The following is an 11,728-nucleotide window of genomic DNA, read 5'->3' as shown; positions in this document are numbered from 1 at the left end:
ATGAATGTGAGCTTATTTGGAAATAATATCTTTGCAAGATGTAATTAATTTAAGATGAGATCACACTAGATTAGGGTGAGGCTTAATACAGTGACATAGAAACATACAGGCACAAAGAGAAAACATCATGTGCAGAATTAGGCAAAGTTGGAGCAATGTATCTATAAGCCAAGGACTACCAAGGAGGGCTAAAAGCTACCAGAAGCCATCAAGAGCCAAAGAAATATCCTACCCTAAAGCCTTTGAAGAGAGCACCTTGGTTTTTTTTGGTTTTTAATTTCTAGCCTCTAGAATTATAAGAAAAGAAATTTTCCTGTTTTAAATCTTAAAAGGTTTTGGCAAATTTTATATCAGCCTTAGGAAACTATCTCAAGATCTGTAATTGCTACACTCAAAATAAAGCAACTTTTATTATACATTACCCAAAGGGAAAAAAGTATATACATTTTTGACATTCAGCGTTAAGTCAGCTGGTTTATTTCCTCAATTACATGAGGATGGTACAATGAAAACAAACAAACAGAAAATGAAAGGTTTAGCACTGTTTAGCCCTGAATTAAAATTTAACCTCCCTCAAATATATGTAGCATGTAACGAAGGGAAAAAAGAAAGAATGTAATTCAAAAAAATATAGAAATTTAAAAATTGGTTAAGTAATGTAATATAACACAAATACAGAAGATAAATTACACTTTACATTTCCTTAGAAAAGCTATCTGATGATCTCTATTTCTGTTCTTCGATTATAAGACAGAATTATATGAATTGGAAATTTAGTCTCCTATTGTCTTCTGTAGAAATATTTTACAGAGATATTCAAAGTGGTTTTTATTTGACATTATTCACATTTACTAACCTAGTTATATAACCAATTGGCCACATGGCTACCTGTGACTGACTGAAGCTTGATTCAAAACTTAATCAGTTACAAGGACTACCTCTGACTTAAATTTCGGTTTGCTTGTGTAGGAGATCCTAGTATGGTAGTAATCCCAGGCTAATGATCTCATATTTATTTTGATTTAACACCAGGCAAGCAAATATATTCAAGTTTGTTTCTGATCATTTATAACACTCTTTGTTTTTATTTACTAACATATATTTTGTTAAAAATGCCCTCCACTTTCTCCTCCTCCTCTTCATCCTCCTGCTCTTACTACTCTTCTTCTCCTTCCTTCCCTCCTTCCCTTCCCCCATTTTTCCCCTTCTTCCCCCACCCCTCTGTTCCCCTCCCCTTGCCTTCCCTTCCTTCTTTCTTTCTTCTTCCTTCTTTCTTATTTTTGATGTTTTAGCAAATGAGTCTTCATGCTTCCATTAGCATTAATCCTTAGTTATGTAGCTTCATCTTGACTAAGAGCAAAGAGAAAACACTAGGCAGAGATAGCGAGGCAGAACTAATTTATCACCAGCTTCTAGATTCCACCTAGAGTTATTCAATACTTGAACAAGTTTAGTAAAGTAAAACAAAGTTTGTTTGAATAAGGTCTAGACACATATAATTTTCTATTCTCTTGACTTCCTCAGACTACTATATTATTATTATTATTTTGAGACAGAGTTTTGCTTTTGTTGCCCAGGCTGGAGTGCGATGGCACTATCTCGACTCCCTGAAACTTCCGCCTCCCAGGTTCAAGTGATCCTTCTGCCTCAGCCTCCTGAATAGCTGGGATTGCAGGCATGTGCCACCACACCCAGCTAATTTTGTATTTTTAGTAGAGACAGGGTTTCTCCATGTTGGTCAGGTTGGTCTCGAACACCCGAACTCCAGTTATCCACCCACCTCAGCCTCCCAAAGTGCTGGGATTACAGGCATGAGCTGCTGCACCCGGCTTATTTTATTTCCTTCTTTTTTTCAGACCTCATGTCTTTGCATTTGTGGAGCGGAAAATGCTGTTTAAAAATAAATACATATAACAGCAGGGAAAAATAAGTTTAAGAATTAAAGTAAAATTAAATCTGTAAGTTTAGGTGAAATTCTCCAAGAAAGAAAAAAAAAAGTCTATGAAAAAAAAGAAAAAGCACTTGGAGAAGGAAAGAATAATTTCCCTATCATCATTATGTCTTCTCAAAAAATAGAAACATCAATGATGTTATCAAAATTATAGTGGGAATCAGATGAAATAGGACTAAGTAGTCTATCAGGTCAAACCTTCACTGCAAATGCTCCATTTCTCATTGCTATGAAAATAGGATGTCATTCTTATGGTAAAGATATTTTAAGAAAATCCATATGCAGAAAAGTAAATGTTAAGAAGGGATCAAATGTGGTATTTTTATCACTACATAAGGGATATTATGGAGATAAAATGATTTTAGCTCTTAAGAATAGTATAAAAACAGGATTTTTCTATACATGTATCTATGTATCTATCTCTAGCTATCATCTACATATACAAGTTAAATCATGCCTGTATGCTCACAGGAAAAGAAAAAAAGATCTTTCTGTTACTGTTATCTTCTTGCATATCTTGCCAGCTCTACTTTAGTTCAATGTAATTAATGTATTTAGGAGTGTGTGGGTGTGTGCATTTTTTCTATTTGCTTGGTACACACATTAGTCTTATGCTTGGAAGGACACCTTAGAAATTAGGCCAGCAAAACGTGGCTGTTCATTTTCTTGATGTTTAGCTTTCTCCCTATGCTCATCAGAGCTCAAGAGCGTCGTTTGTAAAGTCCCCAGATAATAAAAAACATTGAGGACCTTGTTAACTAGGAGCTTCTAGTCACTGAGGACATTGTTAACAGGGACCTTCCACTTACCCCAAGATGGATTCTTCAGGAGTGGGTATCGTAATTGATACATTTAAATAACTACAAGTATTCTAGGTGATATTTATCTTCATGGAATTGTGGAAAGCGTTGTTGTATCTCACATAATACATATTTATCCACCACTTTTTTCCAAATTTGTGAAGAAAAACTATATTTTTAAAGTACTAAAAATACTAAAATGCTAAATACTAAAATACTAAAAAACAAAATTTTTACAATACACTTATTTTACCTATATTTCTCCATATGTAATTGGGAAGAAGTGAAGAGTGTATCATAAAAAAAAATGATTACTGCTAGTATATACTCCAGAAAAGTTTTGGGGAATTAAGCTGTGATATATGTATTTTCATACTTCTTAGTCTCTATTTCTATGAGCAAAACAGATATCTGAATTCAATATATTTATAGGTTTATTGAATATCTAATAATTTAAAATATAATAGTTGATTTTAAAACGAAGGACATAAATAATACATAGACTAAACATAGTTATTTAAAATAAGTTAACTTTAATTTTGGATAGTAACTTTTTTTTAAACTTTCCTTTATAGTTAGCAAAAAATATATAACAGATCTGGAAAAAAGATATAGCTTAATAGAATATTCATAACCTCTTTTCAGTCAGATACTCATGGCAGTCAATGGAAGTCACATTAACTCTATGTGTCTCACTTTTTACTTTAATTTTTTTTTCTGTAAATTGTAACAAAAACATCTGCTCTTTCTACCTCATCAGATTTTAGTAAGGATAAAATGTTTTAAATACACTCTGTAACTCATGAAACCTCATGTAGTTCACATAATTTTTATGCTCTGACAAAACACATGATTAATCTGAAAAATTTTACACTGATAGTGAATTCAGTGAAACATCATTGAAATTGTAAGTTTCCTGCATGGTCATTAGATAGCATACTCAGTATCACGTATAAGTTCAGTTCTTAAAATTGACACTGATACGATGCTAAAATTAATTACTCTTATATCAACTCCAAAATGGCTGAGGGAATAAAGTTAAATTGAAACCCAGTGAAAACATTTTTTTGGAGGATGAGGTTATTTGTGCAGATGCTTTTCCTTCTGATCTTCTAATACAGAGATTTAATACTTAGGGATGTTAAAAATTGGACAGCTGATCTGTTCTTCAGACATTCATTCTCAACTATTAGGATCATCAAGCCTTTGGCAGCTGCTCAATTGCAGTCAATAATTGGACTTATCTGGCCCTCAAAAATCATCACACATCCTTGGAAGTTCTGCCTCTGTGATTATATTTCCTAGTGATCTGCTGGCAACAACAGTTAACATGTCAGATTCATCTTCACATATGTTTACCGTCGGAACATAGGTATTCAGAAAACATTTCAATATTACTTTGAAGATGTCTTGTCTAGTGTTTTCACTTTTATGTCTTTGAAAATATTTTTAAGAAAGCAACAATTGGCTCCATAATTAATAGCCTGAGACAAAAGGTGATTCTTATTGCTGTGGCAAGCTGGTATGTAACACCATCCACCACCCTCTCACAGGGAACAATTTGAGGTAATGAATTATGACAGGAATATTGTTGTTTGTAAAATAATTAGGTGATAAAATAGATGAATTATTAGGCTTTTATATTATAAACTGGTTGTTCTGTGATATGAAAGGTTGCAGGTTTTTTCTTTCCTCATTTGAAATCCACCTTGTGTATACAATCATAAATTATGCCTTCCTAGTCTGATTGCCTAAAATTCTTGTATGACAACAATAGCAACACTTACAATTAGCTCAAGAATGAAAGTATATCTGGCTAATTTCACATGGAATACTTCTGTTGCTTTAATTAACTTATCCCAATAAAACAATTTGTTCTTTTTTAGTACTGTACATTTTACAATGAAATATAAAAATTAAGTCAAGTTAAAAGTATGACCTACAAGAAAAAGCATGTTGAATTATAAATTATGGTTGTTGAATTAAATGTCTTTAATTTGCAAAAAAGGAGGTAATAATATAAATTTAAAAAACTAAGCAACTAATGAAGAACATAATTATACTTTGAAGTCCTTTATTTTTCTCAAGTTTCCTTTGAATGTCTGGTACCAACTCTGATTCTTCAATCTGAATATTCAAGCATGTAAAATTGTCTCTCATTCTCCATGCTAGCTTCATGGATATTTGAATGAGGTTATTGTTCCTAGGATTTTATATCATCTTTTCCTTATATTTCCCCTTTCATTCCATCCCATTCTATAAAACAAAAGGACAACAGAATTTAAGTTAGCACTCTTGATTGTCTTATATAAGAAGCTCCCACACACTATATTTATACAAAATAGAAGTTGTTGCTTTATAATACAGCAAACTTGAAAACTCTTTCCCCTTGTAAACATGACCTGTATGAATCATTAATGACATGAGAGAAATCTCCTGCTAAGAAAATAAATGATCTGCTTTCTGCTGAGTGGGAAGCCCTGACTTTTGATCACAGGCAAGGTAATAGGATCAGGCATCAAATAAGGTCATGAAAACAGGAGACTGTTTAGAATTTCCAGGAGGAAGATTTATTTTTCTTTATTTTTCAATAATTTCAAAAGGTCAATACTAGGAGGGCTACTAGCATCTTCAAACATTAATAAAAATTGCTGCAGTACAACACATTATTTGAGGAAATGTGAGATAAAGGTCAAAAAACCAAATTTTTATTTGGTATTTGTTTCAACCTAACTAATAAAACAACAGCTTGAAATTTATCCAAAAATGATTTGGAATACCAAATGTGATTTAAGATGTCAGGATATATAGAAAACTGGAAAATCTTCGTAGCAAATGGTGAAGTCTTAGCACAACTTGCCTCTATCCAAGATTTTACTAGTATCTCCATATATTTTACTGGTACCTCCAAACATTTTACTGGTACCTTCAAAGATTTTACAGGAACTAAAAACCATCTATTAATACTTGAATCTTATCTATAATCTATACCTCTGAAAACATTGTTTAAATATTATTAAATAAAGTGTTATAATGTAAACTGTTCTACTTTATTAGAGGATTTTAAAATTTAAATTTCTTTATTTAAAAGAAATTTAATTGCTCTTTTATTGCTCTGTGAAGAAAATTCATTAAAGCTCTTTATCCTTTTATGAAGTCTTCTGCCATTTCCTACAACTCTTTTAACATAGTACTTTCTGGTGCTTCTCAAATTACTTTCTTATGTATTCAAGATATTTATTATTTTATTTTGGTTTTTATTTATTTTGTAAAGCACATATTTGATGATTAATTCTTATATGTCTGTTTATTTATAAATATTTTACATGGCTTCTCATTTCTGACTTTTAAATTAATAAACATTAATTTTTTTCAACTTCCATTTATTTTCCTCAGTTTTGATATTTTTATTTTAGGGATGCATTTAGTCCTTAACTCAACTGGTTGTGATTGGTTTAGAGTTCTTAACTTTACATTTAAAAATTAGGTAAATTCTTCTTAAACATAAAAACATTTTAAAACTCTAAATATATATTATTTTGGGGAAAAAAAAGAGTTATTTTTGTCTTATATGAGACCAGACACCCAATGTCTCCAGCATAGTTGGAAAACCAAGACCCTAGACCAGGGCAGATGGACAAATGCACCGTAAAATACTATTTTTTTTAGAACAAATAATTGAGGAGAAGAAAAGTTTAGAAGAAGAAAAGGCTAACACAGTAGTCCCACTTTATCAGTTGTTTCACTTTCTGCCATTTCTGTTTTCTGTGGTCAGCCATTGTTAGAAAATATTGAATGAAAAATTTTAGAAACAAACAATTCATAAATTTTATATTGCATGTAGTTCTGAGCAGCGTGATAAAATGTTGGGTCATCCTGCTCTGGACATGGGTCATTCCTTCATCCAGCATATCCGTGCTGTGTATGCTACTTGCCTGACAGTCTCTCAATAGCCTTCTTGGTGATCAGTTCAACAGACCACAACAGTAATAAAATAACAAGGGTGAGTCAATTATAATATGATATTTTGAGAGGGAGAAAGATCACATCCACATAACTTTGATTACACTATAATGTTAAAATTCTTATATTTTATTAATATTGTTTATCTTATTGCACGTAATTTGTAAATTAAACTGTATCATGAGTATCTATGTACAGAAAAAACATGGTATATATAAGATTAGATACTATCCACAGTTTTGGGTATCATTTGGGAGTGTTGGAACAAATCCTCTACTGAGAAGAGAGAACTCCTGTAATAGCTGTTTAGAGAAATATTAGATAGCATCTCAGGCAATGCTAAAATTTCTCCTGGTAAAAATGAGATTCAAGCAAAAATTATTATTAAATGTTGAACCATGTAGTCAATGTAAAGCCACGTATACATGCCAGTAGTTTCTGATTATAATGTAACTCTTCCTTGAAATACAACTTTTTGCCTGCCTATTAGGCTGCTCTAAATATAAATAAAAGAACCAAGAGTAAACTAGACCTGTGAGCATTAGCAAGTTAAAGAAGTAAATAAGCAAACAATAAAAATACATCAATCCATAAGTCATATAAATAGCCAGTACAAGAAATTGATCATGTCAAGGAGTTGATCAAAGTGAGTTGATAGCAAAGGAAAACCAGCAGGAATGTAAGAACTATAAAATATCACCTATTTTTGAAACTGAGTGTTTGCGTTTTCCCTGGTGGCAGGTGTCCATCCTGAGCTGCATGATATGACATGATTTACTAGGCATTTCTGATATAAGACATAACAGATATAAAGGATCAATGGTATGGGGTATAGGCATATGTGAATGATATTCAGAGTGTTATATAAAGGATCTCAGACTAGGAGATTTAATGCTAATGTAAAGGAGCCAGCAGATTACATGACTATCTCTTCCTTCAATTTACAGGTAAAATACATATTTAAGAAAACAAATGACAGAGCACATTCCAAAAGAAAGAAAAGTAAAGCCTTCAGGATTCAGACATAATGAACTAAACAAAATATACAACCTGAATTAGTACAAATGGTTCAAGAACTAAAAATAAGCCAATAAATAAAATCTATGTATTAAGGGTTGATATTGTAAATATAATGCAGGAAAAATAAGCTACAAAAAAGAAATAAGTTGACAAATTAGAAATAAAAATAACATTGAAAGGTAATAGACAAAATATAAATTAAAAATAACACATTGAAAAATGTAGGTACACTAGAACTTTGTAAGTTTTTTTTAGCAAATGCAAATAAGTTGTTCAAACTGATAGAAAAAAACAGACCTTGATAAATCAAGGAAGATTCTACAGTAATAAGAATAAATCAGCACTAAGAGAATATGACACAGTAATATCAGAAATATACCTTAATGAATGATAAGGTGTAAGCATTTGGGGAGCCCTCCCACCCCCTGGCAAAAAGGAAATAACAGAGTATACAAATCAGATGACACAAACCTGCATAACAAAGTTCACACTAGACATTCTGGAAGATCCTCTATCCTCAATGCTTATCCTTACACATATAAACATGATTGAGATGAAGGAAGGTCATAATCACATAATATCTCACTATGTTCCACTCTATCTCAAGTGAATAAACTCCTTCTTTTGGAATTCTGTCCATTTAATGACAGTAATAAGAATGCTGCTCTTTTTTAAAACTAGAATTTTCTTTAAGTACTCAGAATGTAATAATTGTTCTCAAGCATGATGACTGGGTGTTTATGAGCACATGTGAGTTGTACCTCCTTCAAATCCTGTTTTGGTGGCAGCACGTTACCCATCTGACATGAAAGAAAATAAGAGAAAAAATGAAAATTACCTGCTAAGGTTAAGTGATATATGTGTGTGTGTGTGTATATATATGTGTGTGTGTGTATGTATGTGTGTGTCTATATATATATACACACACACATATATACGTGTGTGTATGTATATATGTGTGTGTGCATATATATATACTTAAAGTAGTATTAATCCATGAAATGTGTACTTAGTATTGTGTGTGTGGATATATATCTATCCACACATATATATATGGCTTTAAGCACTAGTGTTAACTGGAAATGTGTTAGAGTTACGTAGCTGCCTAGGCTCACTTGCATAGATTCAATAAGAAGACAATGAGATGCACTCAAAGGTTCTAGACAGTATTGCTCACCACATGGCAGGCAACGTGGGTTCATAGTTCTCTTTACCTTCCAAATCCCGTGGGGGTGGCGCGAGTAAATATTTTGTGTTACAGATTGATATTTTATATATTGAAATCTTAACTTTTAATGTGATGACATTTGACGGTGTCTTTAGAAGGTAATTAGGTCATGAGGATGAAGCCTTCATGAATGGAATTAGTGGACTTATAAAAAGAACCCCAAAGAACTCTTTCTTCCTGTTTTTGCCAGGTGAGGTTACAAACAGAAGTGGCACTCTGCCACCCGGAAAATGGTCCTCACCAGAACCAACCATCCTGGCACCCTGATCTTGAACTTCCAGCCTCCAGAACTGTGAGAAATAAGTTTCTGTTGTTTATAAGCCACACAGTTTATGATACTTTGTTATAGCAGCTTAAACTGACAAGGACTCTGCACACACAGGGGTTTATGTCACAGCTGAGAAACACTGCACTGTAAAAACCCTCAATTGTATAAGGGATCTGTCAGAAAACCTGCCCATCCTTATCTCCAGAGAAACTCTGCCTTGGAATGTAAGGCTATCCCTTCGCGAAGGAGAAGGAAGACTTTACTCTCCTAGAATGTCTCTGAAGAGAAAAACATTCTCTATGTTTATTACACTGATCAGACAAGAAATCTCTCTCCTAAGGAGTGATACACTATCTCTAACTTCCAAGGCTCTTTGTTATACAAGATTCTTGAAAAGAGCATCTGAGGTGGTAAAAACACCACAGAGAATTGCTTCCAAACAAATAAAAATGATCAGGTTTCTGTGTAGAAAATTGTCGATTCTGAGTGTTAGCTTGATGCTGCATTATTCTTTGCAGTGTGTAAGGTTTTTCATGAATGAAAAAAAGGCATGTATTCAGATCAGGTAGTGATTATGAACTTAATAAATCATTGATAATCATCCATTTTAGTGTAGGAGGTTCACCTTGATTCCCACATGGAATAAATATGCTGTATAATCTCCCCTTTAACCCAGGCTGATAGCTGAGGATCAACTACTTGAGGTAAACTGAGACTCGAGGATTAGTAAAGAAATCCAGATAATCAGATAACTTGAGCTTGATTTAGGTCTGTGTGTATCATTGAACATATGCTGCTGAATCATTTCACCTTTCAAAGTACTGTATCAGCCATGGTTAATTCAGGAGAAAAGAAATCATACAAGGTCTTCACACAGGGGGGATTTTATAAGAGACCACAATGGTTTTACAAGAACTGTCAAACTAAAACAGCAAAAAGGGAGCACTAAGCTAACCCAAAGATTATAACTGGTGAAAACAAAGATGAGAAAAGAAGTGGGAAGAGCAAGGCCTGAGAGTTCTTTGTGAGGCCCTGTGGGGTTGGCACTCAATCTCCAAAGAGGAGGTGCCTCTTGGTTGTTGGTTCCTGTAAGAAGGGTGATGAGGCTGAAATCAGGACTGGCAAAAGAGGCTGGAGACTGGAGACCATTCTCTCTTTTGAGTTATGCTGATGTGAACAGCAGAAAAAATGAAAGAAAAAAAGAAGAAAACATAAATGGGGGAGAGTTCCTTCTCACTTCATTCATCCTCCTCTTCAATGCCTCCGACGGACATAATCATGGAAATCAGGAATACAGTTTGCAAAATTTTAGTCCCAGCATCTCAGACTAGAGTATAAGGAATGGATTTTGTGCTGAAAGACAATGAGTACATGACTATCAAAATTACTAACTATAAGGTCATTTTCAAGGGACTTTAGTCCACTATTTTAATGGGAATATTTACTGAGGCTTCTAGTTTTCTTTGTGAAAACCAATTAACTTCAAGGTGACATTACTAAATATTTCTTCTACTGGGAAACGAAACTTAATGGTAACAGAAACTGATGTTTTGTCAGGAAAACATGTTTTTTTCTGAATTTATTATTAGTGTAGAATGCACACTTTTGCATGGAGGAAAGATTTCATTCCATTTCTTTAAATTAGACCCAGAATCTAATATGAGCGTTGCAATCTGCTGTGGAATATGTCCTTTGAGATGTCTGTTTCCCTTTTTCCCATATTCTCATTATAATATATAGCTTTTCTTATTTTACCTTCTACTTCCCAAGGAGTGGAGAATATAGAATAAATAAATAAGATAGTCTTAAATTAAAAATTTCCTCTTATGTACACTGCTCTTAGAATTTGTTTCAGCTTATGTGTGATTCATCTTGTTGCTATTTCAAATTCTAGTATAAAGAACATACTTATAAATACCATTCATTTGTGAAAAAAATCTAAAAGGAATAGCAATCTCTTCATTGTCCTGTGTATTAATCCATTTTCATGCTGCTGATAAAGACACAACTGAGACGGGGCAATTTACAAAAGGAAGAGGTTTAATGGAGTTACAGGTCCACATGGCTAGGGTGGCCTCACAATCATGGCAGAAGGCACGTCTTACATGGTGGTGGCAAGAAAGAGAATGAGGAAGAAGCAAAAGCAGAAGCTCCTTATAAAGCCATCCGATCTCATGAGACTTATTCACTATCCTGAGAAATGTATGGGGAAAACTGCCCCCATGATTCAATTATCTCCCACCAGGTCCCTCCCCCAACACATGGGAATTATGGGAGTTCAATTCAAGATGAGATCTGGGTAAAGACACAGACGCAAACTATATCATTCCATGCCTGTCTCCTGCCAAATCTCATGTCCCCACATTTCAAAACCAATTATGCCTTCCCAACAGTCCCCCAAAGACTTATTTCAGCATTAACTCAAAAGTCCACAGTCCAACATCTCATCTGAGACAAGGCAAGTCCCTTCCACCTATGAGCCTGTAAAATCAAAAGCA

General features: G+C 33.5%; 1 non-coding gene across 1 annotated transcript; it reads left to right on the top strand.

Moving 5' to 3' along the window:
* Positions 1 to 8,441: 8,441 nt before the first annotated feature.
* On the top strand, positions 8,442 to 8,540 carry LOC115931360 (small nucleolar RNA U13). The gene has a single exon (XR_004067866.1). It is a non-coding gene; the product is annotated as a small nucleolar RNA U13 (small nucleolar RNA).
* Positions 8,541 to 11,728: the final 3,188 nt, after the last annotated feature.

This window comes from Gorilla gorilla, chromosome 19 (assembly GCF_029281585.2).
Source record: "Gorilla gorilla gorilla isolate KB3781 chromosome 19, NHGRI_mGorGor1-v2.1_pri, whole genome shotgun sequence".
NCBI lineage: Eukaryota > Metazoa > Chordata > Mammalia > Primates > Hominidae > Gorilla > Gorilla gorilla.
The sequence above is the reverse complement of the archived record's forward strand: the minus strand, read 5'-3'. Positions and strand labels throughout refer to the sequence as shown.